The 27,943-nt window shown below is 38.4% G+C and overlaps 1 long non-coding RNA gene across 1 annotated transcript; it reads right to left on the minus strand.

Annotated features, from left to right (window-relative positions):
- Positions 1-8,990: 8,990 nt before the first annotated feature.
- LOC122654164 lies at positions 8,991-25,637 on the minus strand. The gene is made up of 3 exons (XR_006331878.1): positions 25,621-25,637; positions 13,171-13,173; positions 8,991-9,255 (listed from the first exon to the last, which is right to left on the minus strand). It is a non-coding gene; the product is annotated as an uncharacterized LOC122654164 (long non-coding RNA).
- Positions 25,638-27,943: the final 2,306 nt, after the last annotated feature.

A 27,943-nucleotide genomic window follows, 5' to 3' on the forward strand; every position in this document is an offset into this window, starting at 1 on the left:
GGGTACCAAGAACCATGCCAGGGGCAAAATGGTCATTTTCATAAAAGTTATACGATTTGGCCGAAACTTTTCGTGAAAGCTTTATATGACCAAATAAGGTCATCCAAAGTGTTTTGGGCCAAATCGGGCAGTCCAGATACCGAGAACTAGGCCAGGGGTAAGACAATCATTTTGACAAAAAGACGTCAGATTGGAGTGAAATTTCACATGTGGGCTTAAAATGGTTAAACAAGGCTATCCTAGAGATTTGGGCTCTACTTGGGACAGTTTGGTTACAAAAAGTGGGGTAAGGGTAAATTGGTAATTTTCTACCATTTGGTCACCACGCAAGCCAGTCGAGTTTTAATCATCATCGCCGAGTCACACTTCCAAGGTGCCAAAATTCAACGTCTACAGAATGCCCCCCTTTGACTGAGGGCACGCAGTGTACAAAGTCAAAGTAATGACTCAAATTTTGGCACAAGGAGAGCAAAAACGAAAGCTTCCCACATCTGGCTCTTGAATGTGGGAATTTGAAACCATCGATGAAGTACGGTGTACAATGAAATTCAATGAAATCAAAGTAATTTATCATACAATTAGCTACAACGGAAAAAGGTAAAGCTTACAGTGCATTGTGACTAATATAGTCTGACGGGGCTCTCCATCGGCTGACAGACGACATAAACAAGACGGTACACCTGCAAGAGATACATGGACGCAATAGACTAATAACACTATGACAAACAACAATGACAGAGGATGTTGGTTTGATGGTTTCCAATAGTAATACAAAATAGTGACTCACTAGGGGGAGAAATACACTTATTTGGTAAAAATGTGTGCAGCTAGTATCGGCACTCCTTGGCAGATTAGACTAGAAGACAACACGAAGATTGAAAATGCACTCAATTGGAAAATTCGATGTTGTGAAAATGCACTCAATTGGCAAATTCGATGTTGAATGAAAATGCACTCTATCGGCAAATTCGATGTTGGGTGAAAATGCACTCGATCGACAAATTCGATGTCGGGTGAAAATGCACTCTATCGGCAAATTCGATGTTGAATGAAAATGCACTCAATCGGTAAATTCGAATGTTGGGTGAAAATGCACACTATCGGCAAATTTGATGTTGGTGAAAATGCACTCTATCAGCAAATTCGATGTTGGGTGAAAATGCACTCAGTCGACAAATTCGAATGTTGGGTGAAAATACACTCAATCGGCAAATTCGAATTTATGAGTCTGACTTGTATGGTCTCAATGCTATTAATTGAAGGAGCTTGCGAACTTTGATGATTTATTCCCTGCAAAACAAAAGCATGCAATTCACAACATTTATTCATGCGCACAATCCTAACGCTATGTTCATGCAAAGGAGAGAGTCCAAGTTCAGATGAAGATAGTGGTGACAGTGATGATGGATTGTGGCAATGGTTTTTGGATGGTTTGATTGTATAGTGAGTTGGTGGTGCTCTTCGGATGGCTGAGATTGATGTTTTTTTTTTCTAATGGATTGATAAATGTGTTTCATCATCTGTATGAACACCTTCCCAAATCATAGACCACCCTTTCTTGATGCCCCCTGGTCTTCTGTGTTGACATGACATGTTCATTGATGCATGTTACTTTGTGTCTTTGCTTGTGACTCTTGAAGTCAAATCTTCTCTTATCCCTAGACTTGGCTTGACCTCTGACTCAGCTATTATAGAATCATCCAATGATAGCTTGCCGGTTGAATTTGTATCAGTGGACTACCTTTTAATCCAAGAGAGACAGAGAATCTTTTTTTCTTTTCTCTTCTTCCTTTTTTTTTTTTGTTTTACTTGGACTCTGCAGTGTATCATGTCACACTAGAAATAACTGACGGAGTCTTCAATAGTGTAATCATGCCACTGGATCCGGATATCAATAGAAGATTACAAGGTGGGATGTTCCGATTGAGATAAAAGACTTATCTTAGCCAGAGGTGATGATGAAGTTGATGGCCAAGTTGGCAGATTTCATGAAGAATGATTGGGGAATGATGACTTTATTAGTGAGATCAGGAAGTGCACAGTGGATGAACATTAAGGTGAGAAAAGGGTTTAGAAATCTGACAGATTAAGATCGGAAGAGATTCAAACTTTGGGAATGGAAGAAAGCAGAATGATAGAGATGATATGAGTGATGACTCTTTTTTTTTATGATTTTTTCTTATTTTGTTATTTTTTTTTAGGCCGCCTACATATCCTCCCTTTGAGGAATCAGGTCGAACCGTAGTTCTATCTTGATGATGGTAAGAAAATGAAGTTTGATGGAAAGATGTGATGGGTGGTGTGACCGAGCTAGAAAGCTGCCTACGTATCCCAAGTCAGGAATCAGGTAAAACGTAGTTCGTGCTTTTGTGGTGTCAAAGCCTTGATAATTAAGTTCCATCATAGCTGGGTGAGCTAAGAGCCATCGACGAAGATCTCACCACGTTTAGCTTAGGAGGACTTATTAGGTTGTAAGGGGGTTTAGGACATGGGTTCTAAGAGATGGCAAATGCTCAAATATGCCCCCAGGATCCAACCAAAATTCAATAATTTTTGCCTCAAAAGGTTAATTGAAAGCTTGGCAATTCCACCCTCAAAGGTTTGGCAATTTCTCCTCTCAAAGGTTTGACTAAGAGGTTTTACAATTTTGTTCCTCAAAAGTAAGATCGAGAAATATGACAATTTTGCCCCCGATTACTCGTAAGATTTTTCTCAACCTTGCTCAGACTAATGCATTCCCTTGACTTTTTGATTTTTTTTCTTGCTTTTTTTTTGAATTTTTTTTTGTTCTTTTTTTTTTGGATTTTCATCACAGTTTTTTTTTTCTTTAACTCATTTTTTTCTTTGTCACTAGCTTGGGTTCTTGAATCTTCTCTGGAATAAGCTTTTTCTTTTCACAATCTAAATCTCGGGGACTCTCCTTTTCCCTTTATTGCTCCCAGCAACGTCAAACTTTGATATGAAAATGTTTTCAATTAGACCCTGTTAGCGGTTAGGACTAAGTATATCAAGAGTACTTTGGTGATGGGTTAGAGGGTAAACTAAAATAAGTTCCAAATTAGCAGGCTGAGGCCCAAAGTGGTAACTAGTGGATTCCAATGTTTTAGGATTTATTTGGCATAGCTAGCGATCAAGGATGGCCTCCCTTAACAGGTTCAATGAAGTGAAATCTCCTTCTAAGCTCCGTGCTCATTTGAAGGGGATCAGATGTTTGGAAAGCTCAAGAACTTTTATTGTCAAGACTTCGACACCATTTTTTTCTTTTCATTTTTATCATCATGAAGATCATCTTCAACATTGAGGGAAAGCAAAGAGTAGAGAAGCATGTTTATGTAGAAAAGAGATAATTTATTGATAACTGATGGAATAAGCACATCAAGAGGCATTTACAGAAGGAGACTCGACAAAAGGAGAATCTATAGACCTAAGGGACTTATATCCGGACCCGATAACATCTTCAGTGTACATTCTCCATCTCTGTGCAGTAGTGTCATAGTGCCATTTGCCATCTCAAAATGTGCAGTAGCCAAAAGGTGCCCTTCTAGCCGGGGCTGGGAGCCTAGAATCATTTTAAGTCAGCCAGCAAGACTATTCCCATCAATTAAATGATCGTAGTTTAACGCCTTCAGGCGATTCTGCTTCCCTCACTTTGGATGTGTCGGGAGGGGATTGGTCATCACATTAGGCTGCTGCTGTTTGGGATGCAATTCAAATGTTCCAACTTCCAAAAGGTCTTGTATCTTGTGCTGAAGGATCAAACAATCATCAGTAGAGTGCCCATGTTGTGTGTGGTACACACAATACTTTTCAAGTTTATACCAACGTGGTGGAGGCTGAGGGACAAATCGAGGCTCAATTGCCGCAATCAGACCTGCATTGAGTAGTTTGGTGAAGACGTGACTTAATGGCATTCCAAGATCTGTGAACTCTCTCGGTGGCTTCTTTGGTGGAGCCGCCCTCTGTGCATAAGTGGTGGGAGGTGGAGCTGATGATAGAGACATGACTGGAGTAGGAAGCACAAGGTTCACCTCGGGGGCCCTCTTTGGGAAGTTCTTCTTGCCCCCACTTGAACCCATCTCTGGAAGCGACCCATGGGATAATTCATCCTCAATTTGTTGCCCAGCAATTATCAATGAGTTGAATGAAGTCAACGGCTGTGGAAACAGATACTTCTTGAGGTGGGGTTGCGATCCTCTGACGATCATTGCCACTTGTTCTCGCTCAGTGGAGCGATTTGCCATCAGCGATGCTTTATCGCGGAACCTTATCAAGTAAGCTGTGAAGGTCTCATTGGGCTCTTGCTTTGTTGTCTCGAGATCCCGACGAGTCAGCTCAACATCAGTGTTATAAGAGCACTGGTGGTTGAACGCTTTGATCATGTCATTCCAGGTACGAGTCTGAGACGGGTCAAGGTTCATGAGCCATTGGAGAGCTGCATCCTTGAGACTCAGCTGGAAGACCTGTCCCATCTGTTCAGGGGTAAGCTTGTCTATCCTCATCTGCCCAATATATGCTCTGAGATGGGCTCTAGGATCTCCTTTTCCAGTGAATTTCTCACCCTTGTATTTGAAATTCAAAGGAAGCCTCGCTTCAGGAAAGAAACATATTCCTTCCGCATCAATAATTTGATCCTCGATGCCCTTTACATTCTTGAAATCTAACTCGAGCTTCTCCAACTTCTAACGCATAAGCTTCTCCTTCTCTGTCTCAGGGGATTCTTCAGGATTTTGGTGTTGCTTGAACACCACATCTTCCTCTTCATCCAACATCATGTGTCGGATGGTCCGTGGGGTATAAGGAACACTCTGCTCATACTCTGGTTGTCTACTAGCCTGAAACTGTGACTGAAACATTGCTGACAAATTGGCCACTACCTCTTGCAATTTGTTTATCTGCTCCTACAAAGACTCTTCTCTGACAGGGGGATTTCCGGTTGAGCTCATGGTGAATGAAATACTTTGACTAACTGGTGGTGATGATATTCTGACAAGACGGCCGTCCCTCCGGGCCCACAGAGATTGTTTCTGTTGTCGGGAAATGGTGCCTTACAACTGAGAAACACACCCTGATCAAGTTTGACTTGAGGTGAGATGACTCAATGATAGATTATAAGGGATGTTAAGGGATGGACTCACTCCTTTGATAGAACACAAGGTAAGAATCATACGCAAAACAAAATGACCGAACCATACAAGGGTGGGTTAGGTAAGAACAAACCCTATTTCCAATTCTACATTGAAACAATGATCAAGAACCAAGTAATGGATGAACTTGGTCTGTCCCTAACATCGAGACAGAGATGTGGTACCTTTACTAGGTTGAAATGTACATCACACCGGATCGATTGTGTAGGCATCACCCTACGGTGTTGACCACGTGGTGTGGATACATAAGTCAACGCTGATGTAGTTACCAACACTCAAATCTTAACGTTAAAGATGGACCATATTTATCCGTTGGTGGACGAAGACTGAAACGGGTAGAACTAGTTAATGGGGAGTTCTAATCCAAGTCTCAAACAGTTTTACATTTGTGGCATTCCTAATGATTCAGATCTATATCCACTACATGATGCATGCAAAGGGTAGGCTGATAAGACAGAATAGATCACCCTTGACAGATTCGATATACCTATCGCTCATATAAGCGAGTCATGGGTACGTGGTTCCTTTGATATACCAGGGGAGTAGATCAGTCGATCTCAGAATGATCAAACTAGTGCCTTTTTTTAGTATCGAATGTACCCCATAGCACACTAGTGACCACCCTCGCCGATGATTCTAAACCCGTAAAGTACAATATCAAGGGGTGTGACTTAGCTGTGGATTAGCCATGACTACACATGGGTTCCAATGACTAAACCACGTGGTTAAAGTGATTCCATGCGGTGAGTGTGTGCATGAGTGTAGTGCAGAAAGTGGCCATCAGTTGAACTCAGAATATCCGTAAGGAACATCGTCGTTGCCTAATTTCACTTCGAACACTCTTATGTAGGAAGCGGGTATCATCCGATCTCAGAGTACTTAATATGATGTGTCTCAACTCCCTGGGGGTAGAGACACAACAGGGAGTACCCTCATCGTTTGATTTCACTTCGAACATGATGCATGATGTAATCAATACAATTATGATATATACAGACAAATATGTATAACATAACAAGTATACAACAAAGAGTATGGTCAATCAGAAGTTTGACGATCCCCAGTGGAGTCGCCACTGTAGGCGCAACGGATGAAGATCGATCCGTGACCTCTTTCTGGCGTGGTGCACCCGAGTGTGGGAGCGGTGTGGGGATTGTTGTTGATGGTGTAGGGAGTCACCACCTAGATCAGGGTCTAGGACCAACAAATGGTGCCCGTTCTTCAGAGAAGGGCGCTAATTAACTCCAATGACTCAATGGATGGTCTGCTCCAGATCTTTGGGTAGGTGTCAAGTTACGGGCTGGAAAGGTGTTAAGCACCCAGCAACCGCCAGGTTGACGGCCGGTCTTCCTAGACCAAACTCTATTGTATACTGTTGTATTATGCGTATTATGCACCTAATTAAACTATTTTATTTTTTGTGTTTTGATTATCTTTGTTGAAATTTATGGACCTAATTAGGCTAATTAAAATTAATGTTTTAATCCTAATTACTACCCCTAAGTTAGGTGATTATGTAGAGCCAAAATGGCCAAAATTATGAAAATACCCCTAGAGGACCAAAATATGTACAAAGGCAAGAAATCACATTTAAATGCTGAAATGATTAAAACATGATTAATGGCATGCATGTGAATCATTAAAATATATACAATACTACAAAGTGGTAAAATTACCAAAATGCCCATATTAAGGCAAAAATACAAATATGCATGAAAATGCATACTTATACTCAAAACATGCTTATGAAAGTTAAAACATGCAAATAAAGTGATAGAAACCTTTCCAAGGCCCTAAATATGATTTGGTCGCAAAATGACCAAAATACCCCTGAGGGCCAAAGTGACTTTTTATGCATGGTTATGATTCATGGTGGGCATGTATGCATATGAAAACATTCTAAAACAACTTAAAACAGAATTTAATGCTTAGAAATGTTTTTTTTTCTGATTTTCTTGGATTTTCACAACAAATAGAAAAATGACATCTACATCCCTAACATGGTAAGGGACACCTATGAAAATGATCAAACTTTCATGTCAGTCATTAATGATCCCATAAAATCAATCCTGATGAAATATGTATCCCATAATTTTTTTGTGAATTTTTATGCATTTATACTATTTTTAATATTTTCTAAAATGCTTAAAAGAAGGGAAAACAAAAAAAAATACAAAATCCCCATCACAGATCCAAATTGGATCAAACCAGAGCCCACACCCACTAATCAAAACATGATATTTAACATGGTCATAATGATTTTGTCCAAATCCCCACCCACAGGTTCAGATTTTACATAATCTGAAATCCTTCATAGGGGCAAAAATATCACAAAAACCGTGATTTGGAGCTTGAGAAAATTAATGGACATCAAGCACAGTGGGGAACATCTTCCCTAAAATTTTCAGAAATTTACCCCTCTTGTGTTATTTTTGAAGATTTTTTAACTGAAAACAGCCTCTTTTAACTAAAGAAAATCAAAAGAAATACATAAAAACTAAATAAAGATATATAAAACCTACCCTTGAAGCGTGGAAGTGTCTGGGCTCAGTCTACATATCCTTGGATGGCCGGAATTATCGCCGGAAGGCACCGAAAGCCACTCCAAGTGTGTTTGCCCCGAATGGCAAGAGTGGTGAACAAGGGGTATTTGAGGAATTTTATATGTCTATGGAAGCATGATATGGAGATGTCTCTGGAATGGATGGACAGAGGGAAGAACGAACTCCACAAAGATAATTTTTTCATGAATTTTCTCGGTCCCTAAACCCTCCAAATGGCCTGTTATTTACAGGGGAAAAACTGTTCGAGGAAAGGTCTCAAAGACCCCTGGGGCATTAATGGCTACGATAAGGAGTGATGGGCTGGCTTGCGTGTGGCCAGGCTTGCTGCGCAGCCTGGGCTTACGTGTGCCTAGGCCTGCTGGGCAGGTGAGCATGGGTGATGGGCCTTGTGTGGCTCAGCCAAGTGGGCATGGGGCCATGTGTGGCTCAGCCTAAATGGTGGGGGCTTGTCCCCAGCCGACAGTCCAGCTGGGTCGGGTAAGGCTGGGTTGATCCGGTAGGTTCAATCCGGTCTGACTCAGATCGGTCAATTTTTTTTTTTTTTTTTTCTCTCTTTCTTAAAGATTCCATTTTAAAGGCCCACATTCAAATATTGATATCTTCCAATCCGTGTGGCCGATTTTGACGCGCCACATATCGCCGCGAAGGTCTTAACAAGTACTTTCCATCCGTGTGGCAGATATGGTCTGATTTTGCCTAAAAATGGCATGGATATCAAGGAAAGCACATAAATGGTGTTTCACACTGATCAAGGTCCAAATGATACCGGAATTACATGAAATTTTATGTGTAAGCACAATATGACCAAATAAAGTTATCCAAATGGTTTCAGGTCACATTGGGTGGCTTGGGTACCAAGAACCATGCCAGGGGCAAAATGGTCATTTTCATAAAAGTTATCCGATTTGGCCGAAACTTTTCGTGAAAACTTTATATGACCAAATAAAGTCATCCAAAGTGTTTTGGACCAAATCGGGCAGTCCAGATACCGAGAACCAGGCCAGGGGTAAGACAGTCATTTTGACAAAAGGCGTCAGATTGGAGTGAAATTTCACATGTGGGCTTAAAATGGTTAAACAAGGCTATCCTAGAGATTTGGGCTCTACTTGGGATAGTTTGGTTACAAAAAGTGGTGTAAGGGTAAATTGGTAATTTTCTACCATTTGGTCACCACGCAAGCCAGTCGAGCTTTAATCATCATCGCCGAGTCACACTTCCAAGGTGCTAAAATTCAGCGTCTATAGTCGTCAGTTTCAAAAAAATGTTATCCTAGCAGAGATTGCAGTTGGACAATTTTTAGGTAATCTTGTTCCTCTTCCAAGAATCCCACTATCTCCAGCAGAAAATGAAGGATATCATTTTCATTTAAAAAGAAAGCAATTTCCAATTCAGCTTAGTTTTGCTATGACAATAAATAAATCACAAGGCCAAACAATACCACATGTAGGAGTATATCTACCAGAACCAGTATTTTCACATGGACAATTATACGTAGCATTATCAAGAGGTATATCAATGTCTACAACCAAGGTTTTGGTGAAGAAAGACTATGAAAAAAGAAGAAATGGAACTTATACAAAGAACGTGGTCTACAAAGAAGTATTATTACAAAATAGGTAAAATGAAGTAATTTAAAATTTTAAAAATATTTAGTTCCAGTCAAATAACTATTATTACATAGCATCACTAATATTATATTTTTTTACAGGTTAAATGATTTTGCTATGTCTCTTGACGAAGAATAATAGATAACTTCGTACAAAAGTAAGTTACTCATTCACTGTTTTTGGAAAAAATTCATCTACAATTACACCACCATAGCTCCTCTATAGAAAATTGAAAGTTTTTGTAAGCAGCCTAATTGGCTTTTCTTTCATAGTTGATGGTTTCCTTTTGGTAATTGGTCAATTTTTCGTATGATACATACGGAAATGTAGTATTCTAAAGTTAAATACCTCGAATGTTCTAATAAAACTGTCATTGGCAAAGATGATGTGCTTCAAGAAAACACAAAAACTGTGTTTGCAGCTTGTGATCCTGCTCATGGTAGATAGGCAAAACTCCTTGCTATCTGAGGTCTTCTGCAGCAGAAATTAAGATTGCTGCAGTATTTAAGCATTTACAACATCACTCAAGATCTCATAAATGCAACTGAGAAGGTATGAATTGTATTCGAGGTGTAATACTATTGTTTAGAGTTTTGATGCTAAATTTCTGTTACACAAACAGATTGGTGAAACGTTAGGCTATAGCATCCATGGGACACAACAGTCCCAGTCGAAAGCCTTTATTGATTTCCGACATCACTGTAGAGTTACTGGCTCTTACAATACTGAATCATATTAGTTCTCCTTATGTTATAGTACATATTTTTGCTTGGCTTAACTACTTGATTGATTATTGTAGATGGCAAAGGTTAATGCACTTCTTGACCAAGAAACACGAGTTGCGGGAGATGTGTCTGATGAATTCCAAAGAATTGTCCACTCACTCCTTTGTTCTGAATCTTTGATCAATGGGAAACGGCTTGAGGCTCCTGGTAATATGGCAGTAAGCTATATAGAACAAATCTCAAAATCCAGTGATGTGCTATTGAAGCATATTAAGAATGTTGTGGTGGATCTTAAACTAAACAACATGTTGAGCAGTCTAACTCTGTCAAGACCTCAGTAGATGATAGCGGAAAAATCAAATCTACTGCATTGGATGGTGGCCATCAATAGAGTAGAACTGATGTTTCATCTCCTTCTACTCAGAATGAAGATTGTAACATGAAAGAACAAGGAAAATATAGCTCTCAAACCCCTCTACATAAAAGTCTTGGTTATCATATGGTGAACTGGTAAGATCTCTTTTTCATCCCCTTTTATTCTGTTTTAAGCATTTTGTTTATGAATCTTCAGTTTCTCTTCTGATTACATAAGTAACAACTCTGTTAATACTACCTACCAACTAATAATTCAAAGGTAGTCCTCTACCTCTTTATCTCTCTCAAATGGACCACATTTTCTTTACATAATAACCACCCATTAGTGTTTTAATCATTAAACATATGACTTAAAGAGTGATAAGAACCACTGTTGTCTCACTGGGGGCTTCAGTAAGTGTCAAAGTAAGGATAAGGGTTCTGGTAATTGAAGTAATAGCCAGTGGTGCGAGGGATGGCAGGACAACGATTGTACATCATCTGAATATACTCTGCAATTGCCATAACCTTTGGCAGAGATGATGTGCTTTAAGAAAACATAAAACCTCTGTTTGCAGCTTGTGATCCTACTCATGGAAGATGGGCAAAACTCCTTGTTGTCTGAGGTCTTCTGCATCAGAAATTAAGATTGCTGCAGTATTTAAGCATTTACAACATCATTCAGGATCTCATAAGTGCAACTGAGAAGGTATGAATTGGATTCGAGGTGTAATACTATTGTTTATAGTTTTGATGCTAAATTTCTGTTACACAAACAGATTGGTGGAACGTTAGCCTATAGCATCCATGGGACACTGCAATCCCAGTCGAAAGCCTTTATTGATTTCTAACATCACTTTAGTGTTACTATCTCTTAAATGCTGAATCAAATTAGTTCTCCTTAAGTTGTACTACATATTTTTGCCTGCCTTAACTGCTTGTTTTTTATTGATTATTGTAGATGGCAAAGGTTAATGCACTTCTTGACCAAGAAACATGAGTTGTGATAGATGTGCCTGATGAATTCCAAAGCAATGCCTCACAAACAAAGATGAGAGAAACCCCTAGCCAGAGTTAAAAGCAAGGTCACACGAAAATTAAAATGGTTAACATTCTCAAGCCTGATTTACATGCACGATTCCCATGCGATGAATAATCCTTTTCAAGTCGATCCCACTGCAAGACATTCTTCAAGAGCAATGCAACACACTGAGTATATGAACAACCGATGAAAAACAAAGATAGCAGTAATCTCACGGCAACAACACAAAGATGATTGAACACAAAATTTGCGCCGATAACATTATTGTATTTTCGCTAATCTAACCAGAAGGTCATGTACTGCATTGGATGGTGCCCATCAATGGAGTAGAACTGATGTTTCATCTCCTTCTACTCGGAATGAAGATTGTAACATGAAAGAACAAGGGAAATATAGCTCTCAAAAACCCTGTATATAAAAGTCTTTGTCATCATATGGTGAACTGGTAAGATCTCTTTTCCATCCCCCTTTATTCTGTTTTAAGCGTTCTGTTTATGAAACTTCAGTTTCTCTTCTGATTACATAAGTAACAACTATGTTAACACTACCTACCAACTAATAGTTTAAAGGTAGTCCTCTACCTCTTTCTCTGTCTCAAATAGACCACATTTTCTTTACATAATAACACAGCCTTTTTATGTTTTCATCATTAAACATATGAGTTAAAGAGTGATAAGAACCACTGTTGTCTGGCTGGGGGTTTCAGTAAGTGTGAAAGTAAGGATAAGGGTTCTGGTAGTTGAAGTAATAGGCAGTGGTGGGATGGATGGTGGGACAACGATTGTACATCATCTGAATATACTCTGCCATTGCCACAACCTTCTTTATTTCCTGGTTGCCCAATTGCTCCCTCGTTCATTTTACAATTGTTTTGGGGACTTGCACCATTTTTCTTTGCAAAAGCAACCATATTGACTTGCTGTCTGACCAAACCCAGATCATTACCTTTCTTTTCAACCAATGTAACACTTCTTCAAAGTCATCTTTGTCATCCTCATTATAGTTGAATTCATCCTCTTTAGAACTAAATGTTAGGTACTTATGCTGATCTGTTAACGACTTGAGACCCTTCATCAGACTTACTTTAGGTCTTTGCCATTATTTGTTAACGACTTGAGACCCTTCATCAGACTTACTTTAGGTCTTTGCCATTATTATCATCTTGGATGCAATTTTTTGTTGCTGTTTTTGGTTCTCGTTGAATTTCGCAGACCAAAATACAAAGGCGTGACACGGCATAGATGTGGTCAATGGGAAGCTCGAATGGGGCAGTTCTAAGGAAAGAAATGAGAATCCCTAAACTTCAAACTGTTTTTTTTTTCCACTCGCTTTATCTATCATCTGTCTCTATTTAAAGATAAAATACCTGATCACATGATCTTCAAAACCAGCTTTTAAGGACATACCATGCTGTAAAAAATTTATATTGTACAACATACCTACTTTCAACTGGAAAAAAAAAAAAGGGCAACAAAAGGAGCCTTGTAAACCCTGTTTTCATCAATGAGAAACAGTCCTTGATCACATGTATATATATCTCGGGTTATTCGACAAGGAAATTGAAATAGCAAAGTCCTACAAATCAGGAATTTCACCCAACATGATTCTAAATTTCTTATCCTCAATTCTCTATCTCAATTGGGATCCATCCAACACATATCTCCATTTTGGTTTTCAGGAACTCAGGGCTTCTAACAAGGCAGCTATTAAAGGCAATGGAAGAAAAGCAATCACCAACTTTGAGCAGAGTACAGATGAGTGGGATATCAACTCTGACGTGGATAACAGAGGTAAGATCAGCACTACTCCTGTGTTTACTCTCAGGACACTGCGATTATTGTCTATCATGGAAATTCAATGTCCTTTTTTGTAACTTGATACATGATCAACTTATAATGGTTATGCTGCTACAGGCAGCAGCCACAATCTTGATCTGAACTTGGGCATTTCTCCCCATTTTTTGGATGAGGGCACAAACGGGAATGACAGAGTAGGCGGTTCCCGGTTCGATTGTGCCCTTCATGACATACCCGATGCCAAGGAAGCAAGGGTAACAATTAGAATTAAGCATAGGAATTTTATTTTGTGTGTCCATCAACCCTATTTAAATATTAACTTGATATTTCCTCGGGTCAAATTTCTTGACTACACTTTATAGTTTAGATTAACTTAATTAGTAGCTCAGTTTATATTTGTTTGTAACTGATTCATGCCTTCGAAAAATGTAAGTAGATGTTTAGTTGAAAAGGCAATTTTCTTTTGCATCAATATTCAACATGACCAATGTTGTATGTCCTTTATGTTGTGCCACTACAGATGGAGAACCTTGCATCGGTCTCAGTGGGTCATCAAATGAAATCATGGCCAACGAATGGCATCTAACCATGGATTTGTTTGGTCATTGCTAATGGAAGACCAATACTCTGAAAAGTGGTGGAAAAAATTAATTATAATTAACCATGGATTTGTTTGGACCATCCTTCTGTAATAGAGAACTTGTTGAAAATTATGATCCGTCTTAATTCGTTTCATTATAGAAATTAAATAGCTACATATGAAGTGGCACTCCACTAACATATCTCTACAACTACTCAGTTTCAAAAGCTATTCGGTTTCATCTGCTGTTACAATTCCTTCCACTAAGCATTAATTAATAGACATCATGATAAATAACGAATTCTAATAGAAATATTAGTAAGCAATATTAATATAAATAGTCTCTATTATTAGTCGATTAATGTAGGGAGATGGAGTGTTATGGAGAGTGAAGAAACCAAAGAGCCGAAGACTAAGGAAAGACAAAGAGACTATTACACTAAAACAAGAAAACTGTTATTAAAAACTTTTAATATAATTAGTGTCTATTATTAGTCGATAATAATATAATGAGTGTTGGGCACAGTGAAGGAACCAAAGAGGAGGAGCATGAGAAAAGAGAGAGAGAGACTATTAAATTAAATCAATTAGGGTCTCTCACACTATAGCCACTAACCCATGATAATTGCTTTTCTCTGTGAGGTAGCGCAGGGCTGCGCCCAAGCAAATGGGGCTGGACATAATGACCCACCTACCCGTTAAGTGGCAGGCCCATGTGCTTCGACAAAGCCTGCGTTGCGATACAAAAAACATTTTCCTATAAAATTAAAAGAAAAGGCTAATTTTGCCTCGCTGACAATTCCACCACCACCACCACCTCCAACCCACCTTCTCTCGCTACTCTACAACCACGGTAATATTTCCTATAGCAGCGAGGGAAACCAATTACCATTCAGTATTGAAGCTCCTTCCTTGTCTCCTCCACCTCTTCTTTTTCATTATCATCAACATCAACCTCAGAATCATGAGATTCCAAGCAACCACGAACATGATCAGCTCCACCACAACTCTCCAACCTTACAGATTGGCTCAGGAGACCAATATGAAACTGTCTCCTTGGAAACCCAAGGAGAACCTCATTATTATGATAGAAAAGTGGGAGTTGGATGATCAGATCTAGCAATATTAATAAGTAATAGTAGTAGTGATGGTGGTGGTGTATACTTGACATGGGAGGATCTGTGGGCTTCAGTATCTAATCGTAAGAATGGGAGACGACAGATAACTCAAGGGTTGACCAGATATGCTCAGCCCGGTAAGGTATTGCCCATCATGGCTTTTTCTATTTGTTGCAAATTCACTCTCCTTCATAACTTAGCTGGTAAATCCTCCATCTTTATTTTTTTTTTCCCTCTCACTCTCTCTCTCTCTTTTCATATCATCAAATGAAGTTTCCTCATTCGGGAAATTAATCACCATATTTCTCAACAATCAAACACAAATCTTACAAAATAATTCCTCGTTGTTCTTTTTGGAGTTCAGAGGGGAGAAGAGGGGTGGGGAGGTGGGGCTGGGGAAGGGCTTCGTTGTTGGACAAGAGGATTTCTGAGGCTTTTAGGTGAGAAGCGTTAGGTGTGTGCATGATCGGAAATAATGTTTCCTACTGGGAATACTTTATCAGTGATTTAGTATTGTTACTGATTTGCTACTAGAAAATGAAGCTTTTGATAGTGTTTACTATTTATACGATGAATCTAATTTTTTCTTTTGTATTTTTCGCTATATCTAAATTATTTAAGTTCTCCCAGCCGTCACTTTCTGGAAGTATGTATCCACTTATTACCTCTGCTACCTCCTCCGTCAACTACCCACCACCAGCCCCCTTGAGTTTGCATGAACACGACTGAGTCAAGCGCATTGGAAGCAGGATCGGTGGAACCATCAAAAAGCCCGTCACAGCCCTGCAAACCTCTTTCTCTCATGGAAGTTGGATTCCCACTTGTAAAACAGCCTCGATCAGCGGCGCCGGCATCTTCTCTGGTAAAACCCAACCCTCTCTTTCTCTCTCTCGCACTTTTGTTTTCTGCAGTTACCCGTCTCTCTAATTCTCTGCACTGTTTGGTTTTCTACAATTCTCCATCTTTCTCTCCCTCGCTGGCGGTTTGATTTCTGCAATAATTTTGCCCCACATCTCTCACGAGAAACTTGGTGTTTTGGAATCAGATCAAACTGATTATCTTATCATGTTTAACCTTTTCTTCCATTGTTATCCCATTTCTCTCATGTTTAATAAAGTTCCTCTTTTTCTTTTCCCATTTTTTGTCTCTGCTTTGCTACTGTCCATTACTTGATCAGTAAACCTATTTTCAGTGTTTTTTTTTTTTGGGAGGGGGAAGGGGGGAATCACATTCCTCTCTATCTTTCTCTATCTCTCAGATTCTTTCTGTTTGAAATTTGCACACGGATTGTAGCAAACAAGCGTTTCTTGTTTTTTTTAAAATTTTTTTCTTTATATTATTGTCGGTCAGGCCAATAGACAGTAGTGATATAAATGAATCTCTCTCCAAATTTTTTTTTTATATTAGAGGTTGCAATTCGGGTCTGAGGTATCAAGGGTAAGATTTCCCAAAGCTTAACTTTAATTTCATTTTTTTGAAGCCTTTTTATGGCAGAAGGGATGTGCAGTTCTCTTAACCTTCTTGGAGTGTATTGTGAAAGCTGCAATTGAATAACATAACCCCTTCTCTCTCCAAAGAAATTGGGGTGGGGGGGGGGGGGGGAATCTGAATCTGAGTTGTTTGTTAATTAGCATTTGATGCTGACCTCAATATTGGTATATCTGTCCTTTACTGTGTATTTGGAATGGTATGGAAATGAATCATTCAAAGAGAAGGAGACTTTGCAGGGGGAACTCTTTTGGAACCCTGACTCATCTGAAAGGTTTTATTGCATGGGTGAGTTTATTGACTGAAAATGCTTCAAAGCCATAAAGGGAATATTGTCTGATTGAACCATGTCCCTGCTGGTCAACAATAATACTTGCATTTTACCCAAAACTAGGGAGTGGACACATGTATTGTATGTGATGCTTCTACTCAATCAGGGTGAATTGATGAAGATGGTCTAGGTGGTTTTTTTTGCAGTATAGTATTTTGTTTAAGTTGAGAACCTATTCATGGTGCAACTACTTACAGAAGTTATACATGTATGATAGAATTTAAACTAGAACAATGAGAGGATATAGTTGAGAACCTATGATGGTGGAACTACTTGTGCTTTGTATTGTAATCTGAAATCTGTGAGTTGATCAGATTTGGGATTCAGGATACATCTATGAACTAATGAGTCATAGCATTGAGAATGGATGGTATTCCATTGGATTGGATCATTTAGTGAATGAGATCATTTTGAAACAAATAACATGGAGCAGGCACGTGTTGCGATTGTTAGAGGACTGATATCTAATTTTGGTTCCTAATATCTATGCTGTTCAAAGGTCATTAGCTTTAAGAAAAGATCTCAAAACTTTTGAAACCACTCTAGCTCATCCATTAGTTGTTCACTTGTACTTGGCAGTCCCAAAGAGGTCCATATACCCAATTACCTATCCTCTCAGTCCTCATAGGACATATGAGAGAGAGAGAGATTTCTGAAGTGGTCCCCATCTCTTTAATTGACTTCTGTGCTGTATTTGATCTTCTATTCCAAGTGGTCCTGAGCTCTTTAATTGACTTCTATTCATTGGCAGCTTTTGAATCTTTTTACGTCTTCTCCACATTTGTTTTACATCTGGTCCACATTTTCTCTAAGCTCCTTTTTTATTTCAAGATGTCTTTAGAAAGTTGTATTGCTGATAGTGATGTCTTAGGTGAATAATCTATCTATTTGTTTCTTGTTTGTTTCCCGTCTAGGTATGCTTAATAATCTATTTATTTGTTTCTTGGTTGTTCCCTCTCCGAGTATACCTAGACTATGCCAAAATGTTAATCTTGTATTCTTAGATAGAAACCTTTTTCCATCTTCAATGAGGCACAGGTAGGCTCAAAAAAGTTTTGGTATTCTATTTCTTAGATCTAGGTCAACTTTCTCCTTTTTTTGTTATTCAACAGATTAGGATTTTGATGATTTTAATATCCTGGAATATCCTATTGATGGGGAAGGTCAAGGTACTGTTAAACTGTTGATGGCATTATCGAGAAGAAACATATATAAAGTGCACGAGCAGGAGAGATAGACCGGAGAAGTTGAAGTGAAGAGGGTAGTGAGTTGTCCTATTTAGAATGTTACTTGTAGTTGATCCATGGTTGAGTCTGAAAAGTTTGCCCTTTCCATTCTCCCTCCCCCCTCTTGCTATTCAGGGTCGTACAATTGATCAATTCTTATATATGCCTTCTATTATCGTATTACCTCATTCCATGATATAGGGATTCCATGGTCCGTCAACGGATGAGATGTACGGTCACACAGTCTTTAATAATCCCCCACCCCCTCAAACCCTTTCCCCCCATATTCCTCCGTTGTCGGGTTCGCTTCTTGGGAAGTTTTAGTTTGGAGAATCAAGAAAAGATGAAATGGGTCGTTTCTGAATTTCTGCCGTACCTGATAAAAGTTTTGGTTTAAAGGTTATGAGTTTTGACTATAGAAGGCATAGGATGAAGCAAATGGCTATTTGGGTCATTTTGAATCTTTGAGCTTCGTGGGTTTCTGGTGAAAGATTCTACTATGTTGTATAGTTTATTTTTAGAAATTAAAGATTGCTACTTGACTTTCTATTTGTTTATCCGATTCTGTCAGAACCTCTTATTCTCTTGGTTTCTTTTGCTATATATATTTATTTAATTTTCATTTTTTTTTTATAATTTTATATTAACATGATACTGGTTTCTTGGATTTCCATAAAAGAAAAAGGTTTCCAAAATCTATACACTACACAGTACTGTACTTTCTTCTTATCCTGGATCTAGGCATCAAGGTCCAAAAGCCACAGTTGTGTTATTGTGTTCTAGAACTAATGTTGCAGTGATCACTCTGTAGTTTAATGGCTTCTTGAGCTCACATTTTATTCTCATGGAATTTGACATTTAGCTTCTGCAATCGCATTCATTAATACATCTCTTGCTTATGCATGACAGGTATAGGGACTTTTCTTTCTTGTGTTCTGCTACTTCTGAGTTCAGATTTTGAAAATTCTGTAAGTATCTGCATTTCTCTTGTTCTGTGTAGTTATATTAATTGCAGTTCTTCCTTTTTCTGTTCTGCACCAAAGTCTGAAACACCTCTTTTTGGGGTGAGGTTCGGAAGGACCTGTTGTTTTACAAATGCATTAAAAAGCCTTTCTTGTTTCTGAGGAACATTTGTCAGGTTCCATTTTTTCTTCTTCAACCTTAATGTAAGTCTTTTGGAGCATCATAGTGGAGATTTATATGAAGAACGGTTCCTGATATTAAACTCCCTTGATTTCCTTGTTTGTGTTTCTCTTGTTTCAGCATCCATTTTCAGTGTTATGACTTTATTTGCTGTATCAGGGGTCTGACAAGACTCTGATTTGAATTCTGCATGTAGGTTCTTTACTGATTATAGTGAAAAACTGGAAATATGCATGTAATTGGGAAACTAAGAAGTTGCATATTTCATTTCTATGTATTAAGTTATCCTTTTCCTTCATAATTTCATTGTTTTTAAAATTTCTGCTTCTTTTTGTGGACCAATTTTTTATTTTTGTTATTTTCTGTGATGATTTGTGTAGTTAGCTCCATGAACTATAGGTTTATTGTTTTTAGTTTTGCAATCTTTTTCTTATGATTCAACTCAATTGTGGACTTCATGTCAAATGCTTCTATTATTTATTTAATTTTCTCTTATTTTCTCTTTTCATGTATCCAAAACCTTCAATTTGTTTACTAATATTGTTTTCATATTCCATCTCATTAATTTCCACTTTGTCTCCCCCTTAACATTCTTTACATGAGCAGGGTTGGAGCTTGTGGCTACAAGAAAAGGTTTCATCAGGGATTTTAGCTTCTCAAGCTGGATTCATTCTTCAATATTTTCTTCTGTTTTCCTAGGTTAGTTTTAGTTTGATTTCTGGATGTGAGGGGCCAAAGCCCTGGAATTGTCCGCTGGTCGACTTCCAAGATACAAGGAAGTGATTCTCTTGAATGATCTAATCGACTGTGGACGGCCTTGGGAAGAAATTGTATAGAACTCTCCATATGACTTGTAGTTTATGCTGCTTGGTTTGAGTGAGTGCCACCTTATTCATCTAGACTTCAATATCTTGCAGGAGGTCACAGGCATATACACGAACAACTTTGACTTATCTTTAAACACAAAAAATGGGTTTCCTGTTTTTGCCACTGTGGTTGAAGTGAACTATGTTACCAAAAAGAAAAATCTTTTTTCGGCTTACAAACTCACCCAAGAAGACAAAGAAGAGATCAAAAAGTTGGCCAAGAATCCTAGGATTGGAGAAAGGGTTTGTTACTGACTTACCTTTATATCTACTAACTTCTTGGTATGTACTCTCTAGAATACTGTTAGAGAAAAGCTCTATAACTATTGATCAGATCATATTTTGGTTAATGCTAAATGATTAGGTTATCGAATCAATCGCACCATCTATCTATGTCCATGTGGACATAAAAACAGCAATTGCTCTAGCATTGAATGTACATCATTTATGTATACCATCGGTCAATCAGAAACAAATAATATTTTCTTCTCCCCCATAGGAGATAAAGTAAGAAAATATTATTTGTTATTTGTTAAATGTTTCTTCTGTTATTCTACTCACATGCATTGGCACCAAACTTCAGGGAGAAGAAAATATTATTTGTTAGAGCGACCCTCCCCTCTCAAATATCTCTTCTGCATCTACATATGTGCAAATGCATATTTACTAGTATATATATATATATATATATATATATATATATATATATATTTCAGCATTACATATTTACTAGTATATATATATATATATCTTCATGTATTATTTCAGCATTACATGAAGCAAGAAATCTTCGAGAACTGAATCTAGCATCCAACAATCTCAGTGAGGGAAGTCTGAGAGGTACATTTATATATACTAAGAAAATACCCATTAATTAATCTACAATCTGATTACACATGTTAGAAGGGATGGAGAAACAATATATATTTGCCATTATTAATTCATTACCAATTAAAAAATGTCTATCAATATGATATCATAAATTAATGCTCTCTTTTTTTCTGTACCCTATATATTATGGTCAACATTATGTGGAGCAACAAGGAATCTCAGGACATTGGTTCTAAGTTATTGCAATCTCAATGTAGAACATATACCACCCTGTCTACAACAAAATATTTCTTTTTTGGAAGACCTTTATCTAGAAGGCGCTTTTACCAAATAGTACTCAACTACTCTCCTGAAAGGTAAATATTAAAAGGATTAATTAATCTCTGTAAATTATAAAGTCATTGCAATTTGACCAATGTGAGATACGGTATACATGTGCCTTGATTAATGCAGGATTAATATGTGGGTGGAAGAAACTCAAACTGTTGGATCCAAGTCAGAATGGTCTCAGTGATGAAAGCTTACCCTTTTGCCTACTGCACAACAATTCTATGCTTGAAGAACTCTATCTGTCATGGAATAATTTAAAAGGTTCACTTGGCTTCTTAACAGGTACCAATGCAGTAATTTAAGAGGTCCATTTGTTTCTAGGGAAAAAAAATATATGATTCTTTTCTATCAAATTAGCTAGCTTAATTCTCCACTATCAAACTCCTAATTAATTTTTGCATTATTAGGTGTAGAAAACTGAAATATTTCTGTTAGTTTCGAACACAATTTCTATATTTTGTACACTATATACAAGCACTTTTTTGTTTTCAATATTCCAATCTTGGGCCAGTCCAGGCCAGGTTCAGCCCGTTAATTGTACCATATGCACATATATCCAAGTAACTTTCATGCACATTGCAAAACACACACACACACACACACACACACACACACACATATATATATATATATATATATATATATATATATAGCATATAAATCTATTAAAGAAAGCTTCTTTAAATTTATACGTCAAATTATGAAAATTATATTTATCTTGATTAATTTCATTGATAAATTAAAATCTCATGCTTTTTGTACGCATGCAGTAGGTATAATCTAATAATTTCTTATCCCGTTTCTTTTATTCTACAGGGCTTTGTAAACTAAGAAAGCTACAGATCCTTGATCTTACCACAAATTCGATAGACGACAATATCTCAAATTGGACATGTTTGAGCCAATTGAATTCTTTGCAGAGGCTTGATCTTTCTGAAAACAAAATAGCAGGCACCATTCCAGCTCCTCTTATTTCTAACCTAACTTTTCTTGCCTATCTTGATCTTTCCAGTAATAAGTTGGAAGGAGTGGCCTTCTTCTCTATTATGTTTGCTAATCTTTCAAAGCTTCAACACATTGACCTTTCAAACAATAGAGATTTACAAGTTGAAACCGAGGTCCTTGCAATTTGGATTCCATCCTTTCAACTATACACCTTACGCTTAGAAAATTGTGAGCTAAGGACACTTCCCAGCTTCATTTCCACCCAATGCAGCCTCCAATATCTATTTTTGTCATATAACTCTCTTCAAGGAACAATTCCGTCGTGGCTGTTTCATAATACTACTCCATATTATGAATTGGTATTGAGAGGTAACCATTTTCATGGCCCATTTCCTGATCTGTCCTCCTCCTCCTCCTTAAAAAATGAAACATCATCAATGCTCCAAACTCTTGACATTTCCGACAACAATATCCAAGGCCAACTTACTACAAACATTGATGCGCTTTTCCCAAATTTATTCTTCTTGAACATGTCAAAAAACAAACTTGAAGGCTGCATCCATCCCTGATTGGGCAGTTTAGACGTATTAGACTTACCCAATAATTACTTTGTAGGGGAAATACCTCATACATTAACTCAAAATAGTACTTCCTTGACTCTTTTGTCCTTATCAAATAACCATTTACATGCCATGGCAAGTTCAGTTTCAAACATGACAAATCTAGAAGTCTTAAGTCTTGATGGCAATCGCTTCACAAAACTCTTCCCAATCACTCCATCATCAAGTAGTAATGTTCCCAGCTCACTCCTGCTTTTAGACATAAGTAGGAATTCCATATCTGGCAACATCCAACAAGATTGGCAGCTTGCTTTCCCAAATATGGTTGCACTCCTTATGAGAGGAAACCAATTTGTTGGTCATCTTCCAGCCAAATCATTGTGTCAGATGCAACGATTACGCTTTTTGGATCTTTCAAATAATAGTCTATCTGGAACCATACCTTCTTGCCTCAACAACTTCACCTCATGGCTTGCAAAATCTGAATCACCACTTTCTACAAATATATGGTTTTCCAACTACATTGACGTTAAACTCAAAATAAATTTTGCCACAAAGAGCAATTTGTACTCATATGAGGGTTGTCCTCCTGCTCAAATGGCTGGGATCAATTTATCTCTAAACCAATTATCCGGTCATATTCCATCTCAAATTGGAGAGCTGAGAGCCCTGCTTTCATTAAACCTTTCTCACAATTCTCTAATGGGATATTTTCCAGAATCCTTTCAAGAGTTGAAAATTTTGGAGAGTTTGGATCTCTCTCAGAACAAGTTGGTGGGAATGATTCCTCCTCAAATGATTCAACTCTCTTTTCTTGCTAGTTTCGATGTGGCATTCAATAAACTCTCAGGCAAGATCCCATATGAGAAGAATTTTGCAACTTTCAGTAAGGATAGCTACATTGGTAATCCGGGACTTTGTGGACCTCCAACTGAAGTCAATTGTTCATCATCAACTCAACTACATTACAATGAACACAAGGAAGGTGACGATGATGATGATGATGAACAAAGTCTGCTCGACAACGACTTGTTTTTCTATTCATGTGTGGCTATTTCTTACCTCTTGGGATTCTGGGCTATTATTGCCCCCCTTCTTCTCAGCAGAAATTGACGTAGGAAGTACTATAGAGTTGTGGATGGATGCATTGATTGGTGCAGTGATAGACTCTTCTGGTGTTTGTATTATATAAAAAATGGCCATTGGTAGTTAATTACCTCTCATTTAATAAAGCAGTAAGTGATGAAGAATTCTACTATGTGTAATATATATGTTTTCTTGTTGAGGATTAATTATGTAAATGCCTCTCTCTCTCACTCTCTCTCTCTCCAGCATAACCTTGGCCTTTATATTCTAGCCCCAGGCCAGATCATGTATGCTTATACAAATAAGGGCCTTGAGAAACTATACAAATAGAGGAGGAGAGGAGTGCTCTTTTACAACTATGGGACTCCTTCAATTGTGCATTAGCTGGAATTTCAAACATGTGATACCAGTGGTTGGCAGGTAATGGGCCAAACCGAAACCAAATTGTTAAGCTGAAGTTCGATTTCAGTCTAGTTCAGTTCGGTTCAAGCTTTTATCGGATTGGCTGAATGGGCTGTGATCGGGCAGGGCCGGGCTGGGCTTGGGTTTAGGTTAAGGCTCCTAGGGTTGGGTTAGGGTTTAGTACAAGCCCGGCCTGACCCTGTTGGCCCTAAATATCTTTGTCCATGAGCTTGTGGAAATAACAAAGCCCACTCAATCTACCCACTTACCCAAGCTATAAAAAAACATAATTTTTCAAAAACAGGTTGTTACTGGACTCGAACCTTCAACCAATTGGTCACGGTAGAAGAATTTTAACCAATGTACCAAGATCCTCTCTTTATATATTTTTTAAATATATAGTATATAATACAAGGTTGGGCTGGCCCTGCCAGGGTCGAGGCCTCAACCCAGACCCGATCCGGCCTTGCCAGGACCAATAAAAACTAAACCCAACCCAGCCCTATATTAAACATAGGCCTGGCCCGGCCCTGTTCGGGCTCAAGGCGGGTTTGGGTTGGTTGGGTTTTTTTGACACCCCTACTATCAGCCCAGTTCCTCTCCGAGTTCCCATCTAAAATGACGACATGTGGAGTATGATGATCCAATGGTGAGGTTTGAAATCCAATCGAACAAAAAGATGGAAAATCTGCTACAACTAGATTTGATTTTCAAACTTCACCATTGGATCATCATACTCCACGTGTCGTCATTTTAGATGGGAACTAGGCTCATAGAACTACTAGAAGTGATAAAAATCCTTAAGCAAGATAACATGCGATACATTTGGAATTTTTTTTTTGCTCTTATCATTTTAAGGATTTTCATCCTCTCAAGTGTGGTGTACTACCCAGTGCACATGTGAAGTGCATCCGTCAATGGCTACTATACTTGAGAGGATAAAAATCCAAGAACATGTTCTTCGTTACCGTCAGATGCGCTTTAAAGGTGCACTGGGCAGTGCACCGCACTTCAGAGGATAAAAATTCATCATTTGAATTATTTTTTCCCATCTTGTAAACAGTAGAATTTACAAATGTATGTGTGTGTGTGTGTGTGTGTGTGAGAGAGAGAGAGAGAGAGAGAGAGAGAGAGAGAGAATCGGGAATAAATGGGAAAAAGATCTCTACGTGGTGGTGTTTCCTATGCCCTCTCACAAGGCACTGTGAAATGACACCTCTACTCACTGGGTAGATACCCAGGCATGCTCCCCCCAATGGCCCAAACGCTTGTGTAGAGACTATATGTGACCAAGTAGAGATCTCTTGCCCAGAATAAATATAAGTGAATTTGCAATAATCCTAAAAAAGATAACATATATGTTAATTTAGATCATTGTTACAGTCAAGAGGATTCTTTCTTACTGCTCTAGTAATAGAGTAGTAATTAACTACTAATGGGTTTTTTATACAAAACATTCACCAAAAGAGCCTCTCACTGCACCAATGAAGGAAAAAAATCTTCTCCAATTCCCTAAGAGTGCAGTCCTGTGTAGTTTGGGGTTGAGAGCTTGACGCTTGGCAGGCATGACATCCAATGGTACCAAGCTCTGTTGGGTAATTGTATTACAATTCCTTACAAATAATTGAAACAACACGAATTACAATACAATAGATTAAGCAGTAGAAACTAGGCTTGACCTTTGGCTGAAATGAGAAGATCAAAGCTTGGATTTGATGTAGAACCACACCCACAACAACTTGAACAAGCTTGAAGTTGAGTCACACTTGTGGTGCTGCCTTTAAGGTAATTGATGCCTCCTACTGCCAAGGAGTGTTCTGCACCACTACCCCAAGATAAAACAACCTCCAATTAGAAGATGAAGCAGTCCTTCTAGTCCCTTGAAGGAGCCAAGAGCTTCAACACAGCAACCCTCTAACACACTTAGAAGGAAAGAGAGAGAGAGAGAGAGAGAATAATACTCTTAGTGATTGCTAAGTATGGGCATGAACATGTATCCAAAAGATGTCTCTTACAAAGTAATTGGTTGGGTTTATATAAGCCCAAGACCAATCCTTGCACTCCCTTGGAATTCCCAAGAATAACCATCCACTTATGACCAAATTGAAGAGTAAGATTTATGGACATGAATATGGACATGAATTGGAGGTTAATTCTAAATTCATGGTCATTCCCCACTAAGGGTCATGAATGACCTTAAAATTCATTCATTCTCCACTAAGACTAGAAAGGCCTTAAAACCCCATAAATGGTCATTCTCCACTAAGGACCATAAATGCCTTAATACCCCATAAAGGGAAAGACATCACCTATGGCCATGAATTGATAAATCAATCTCATTCAATATCCTTGACCCATCTTCCCACTCACGATAGTGACCATGAATAGACTTTAGGGTACCCATAGAATGTTACAATATTTAGAATTACTTCTTTGATCACATGGGTCCCACACCATAACAAAGCAATCAAAACATTTTGAAACTTAAAATAAAATAAAATATATATTAAATATATTTTAAATCTAACAATCCCCCACAAGTTTTAAAACGACACGAGACACACATGCTGTGACTGAATTAGATACTATAGGACACATCGTTGTAGGTGTCTTCCGGACTTGAACCTATACTAGGTCTAATGGACCGCGCTACAGAGTAGAGGTGGAGTCAGACTCCTTGAACCTTTTCTCATTTGTGTAGCTGACCGTCTCATCAACCATATCCCATAGGTCGACTCTTGCGCTACCCATCATAAAATCACTTTGGACTTTTGAACCGACCATATCCCTTATCTTGAACTCATGAATGTTTTAGAGAACTCGCCTATAAGTTCTCATCGGCGTCGGCTACACTCCCTACATTCACTTAGGTTAGTCACTGGTGTGCACCACAACTGACACACCCCCACATTTCCTGGGATTAGACTAATTAAGAGTTTTACCGCTCAACCTCTTTCTTTGTGGTAGTACTACTTTCACCATTTACAGCTTGGAATGAATATTTATACAAGTAGTAGTACAAAACCGGTCAATCGGTGATTTCGTTTGTACCCCTTGAACCTAATTCAGGCATTTAGCCTATTCACATAGGTAGGGTGTCCATCACATGACCTATGGATTAGGCATTAACCCCATTCCTGTAGATGCACTGCACAAGTTCTTGACAGACATAGGCTTTGTGAACATATCAGTTTGGTTACTTTCTGACTTCACATAATCGATAGCTATCATTCCTTCGTCTATGTACTGTCTCACAAGGTTGTGTCTGAGGCGTATGTGCCTCCTCTTACCATTGTATATCCGGTTCTTGGCTAGATGTATAGCCGCTTAGTTATCACAATGTAGTGATACCGATGGTGCCAGTTTTTACTAATACCCGCCATTAAGTTTCTAAGCCATTCGGCTTCCGTTCCTGCCTTTTCCAAGGCTATGAACTCAACTTCCATGGTAGAGCCTGCCCACAAGATTGCTTTGTGGACTTCCATGAGATTGCACCGCCTGCTAGTGTAAACACATATCCATTAGTAGCTAAGGACTCGTTTGTATCCGAAATCCAATTTGCATCACAATACCCTTCCAAAACCGCTGATTTACCACTATAATGTAAACTATAGTTTATAGTGCCTTTTAGGTACCTTAGTAACCTATCAACCGCGCTCCAATGTTCCTTACTTAGATTATGAGTATGTTGATTCAACTTTCCTACCGTAAGGGCAATATCTGGACGCGTACAATTCATTAGATATGTGACTGAACCAAAAATTTGAGCATATCTTTTTTGATTCACTGGTTCACCTAGGTTCCT

The sequence above is a fragment of the Telopea speciosissima genome, chromosome 3 (assembly GCF_018873765.1).
Source record: "Telopea speciosissima isolate NSW1024214 ecotype Mountain lineage chromosome 3, Tspe_v1, whole genome shotgun sequence".
Lineage (NCBI taxonomy): Eukaryota > Viridiplantae > Streptophyta > Magnoliopsida > Proteales > Proteaceae > Telopea > Telopea speciosissima.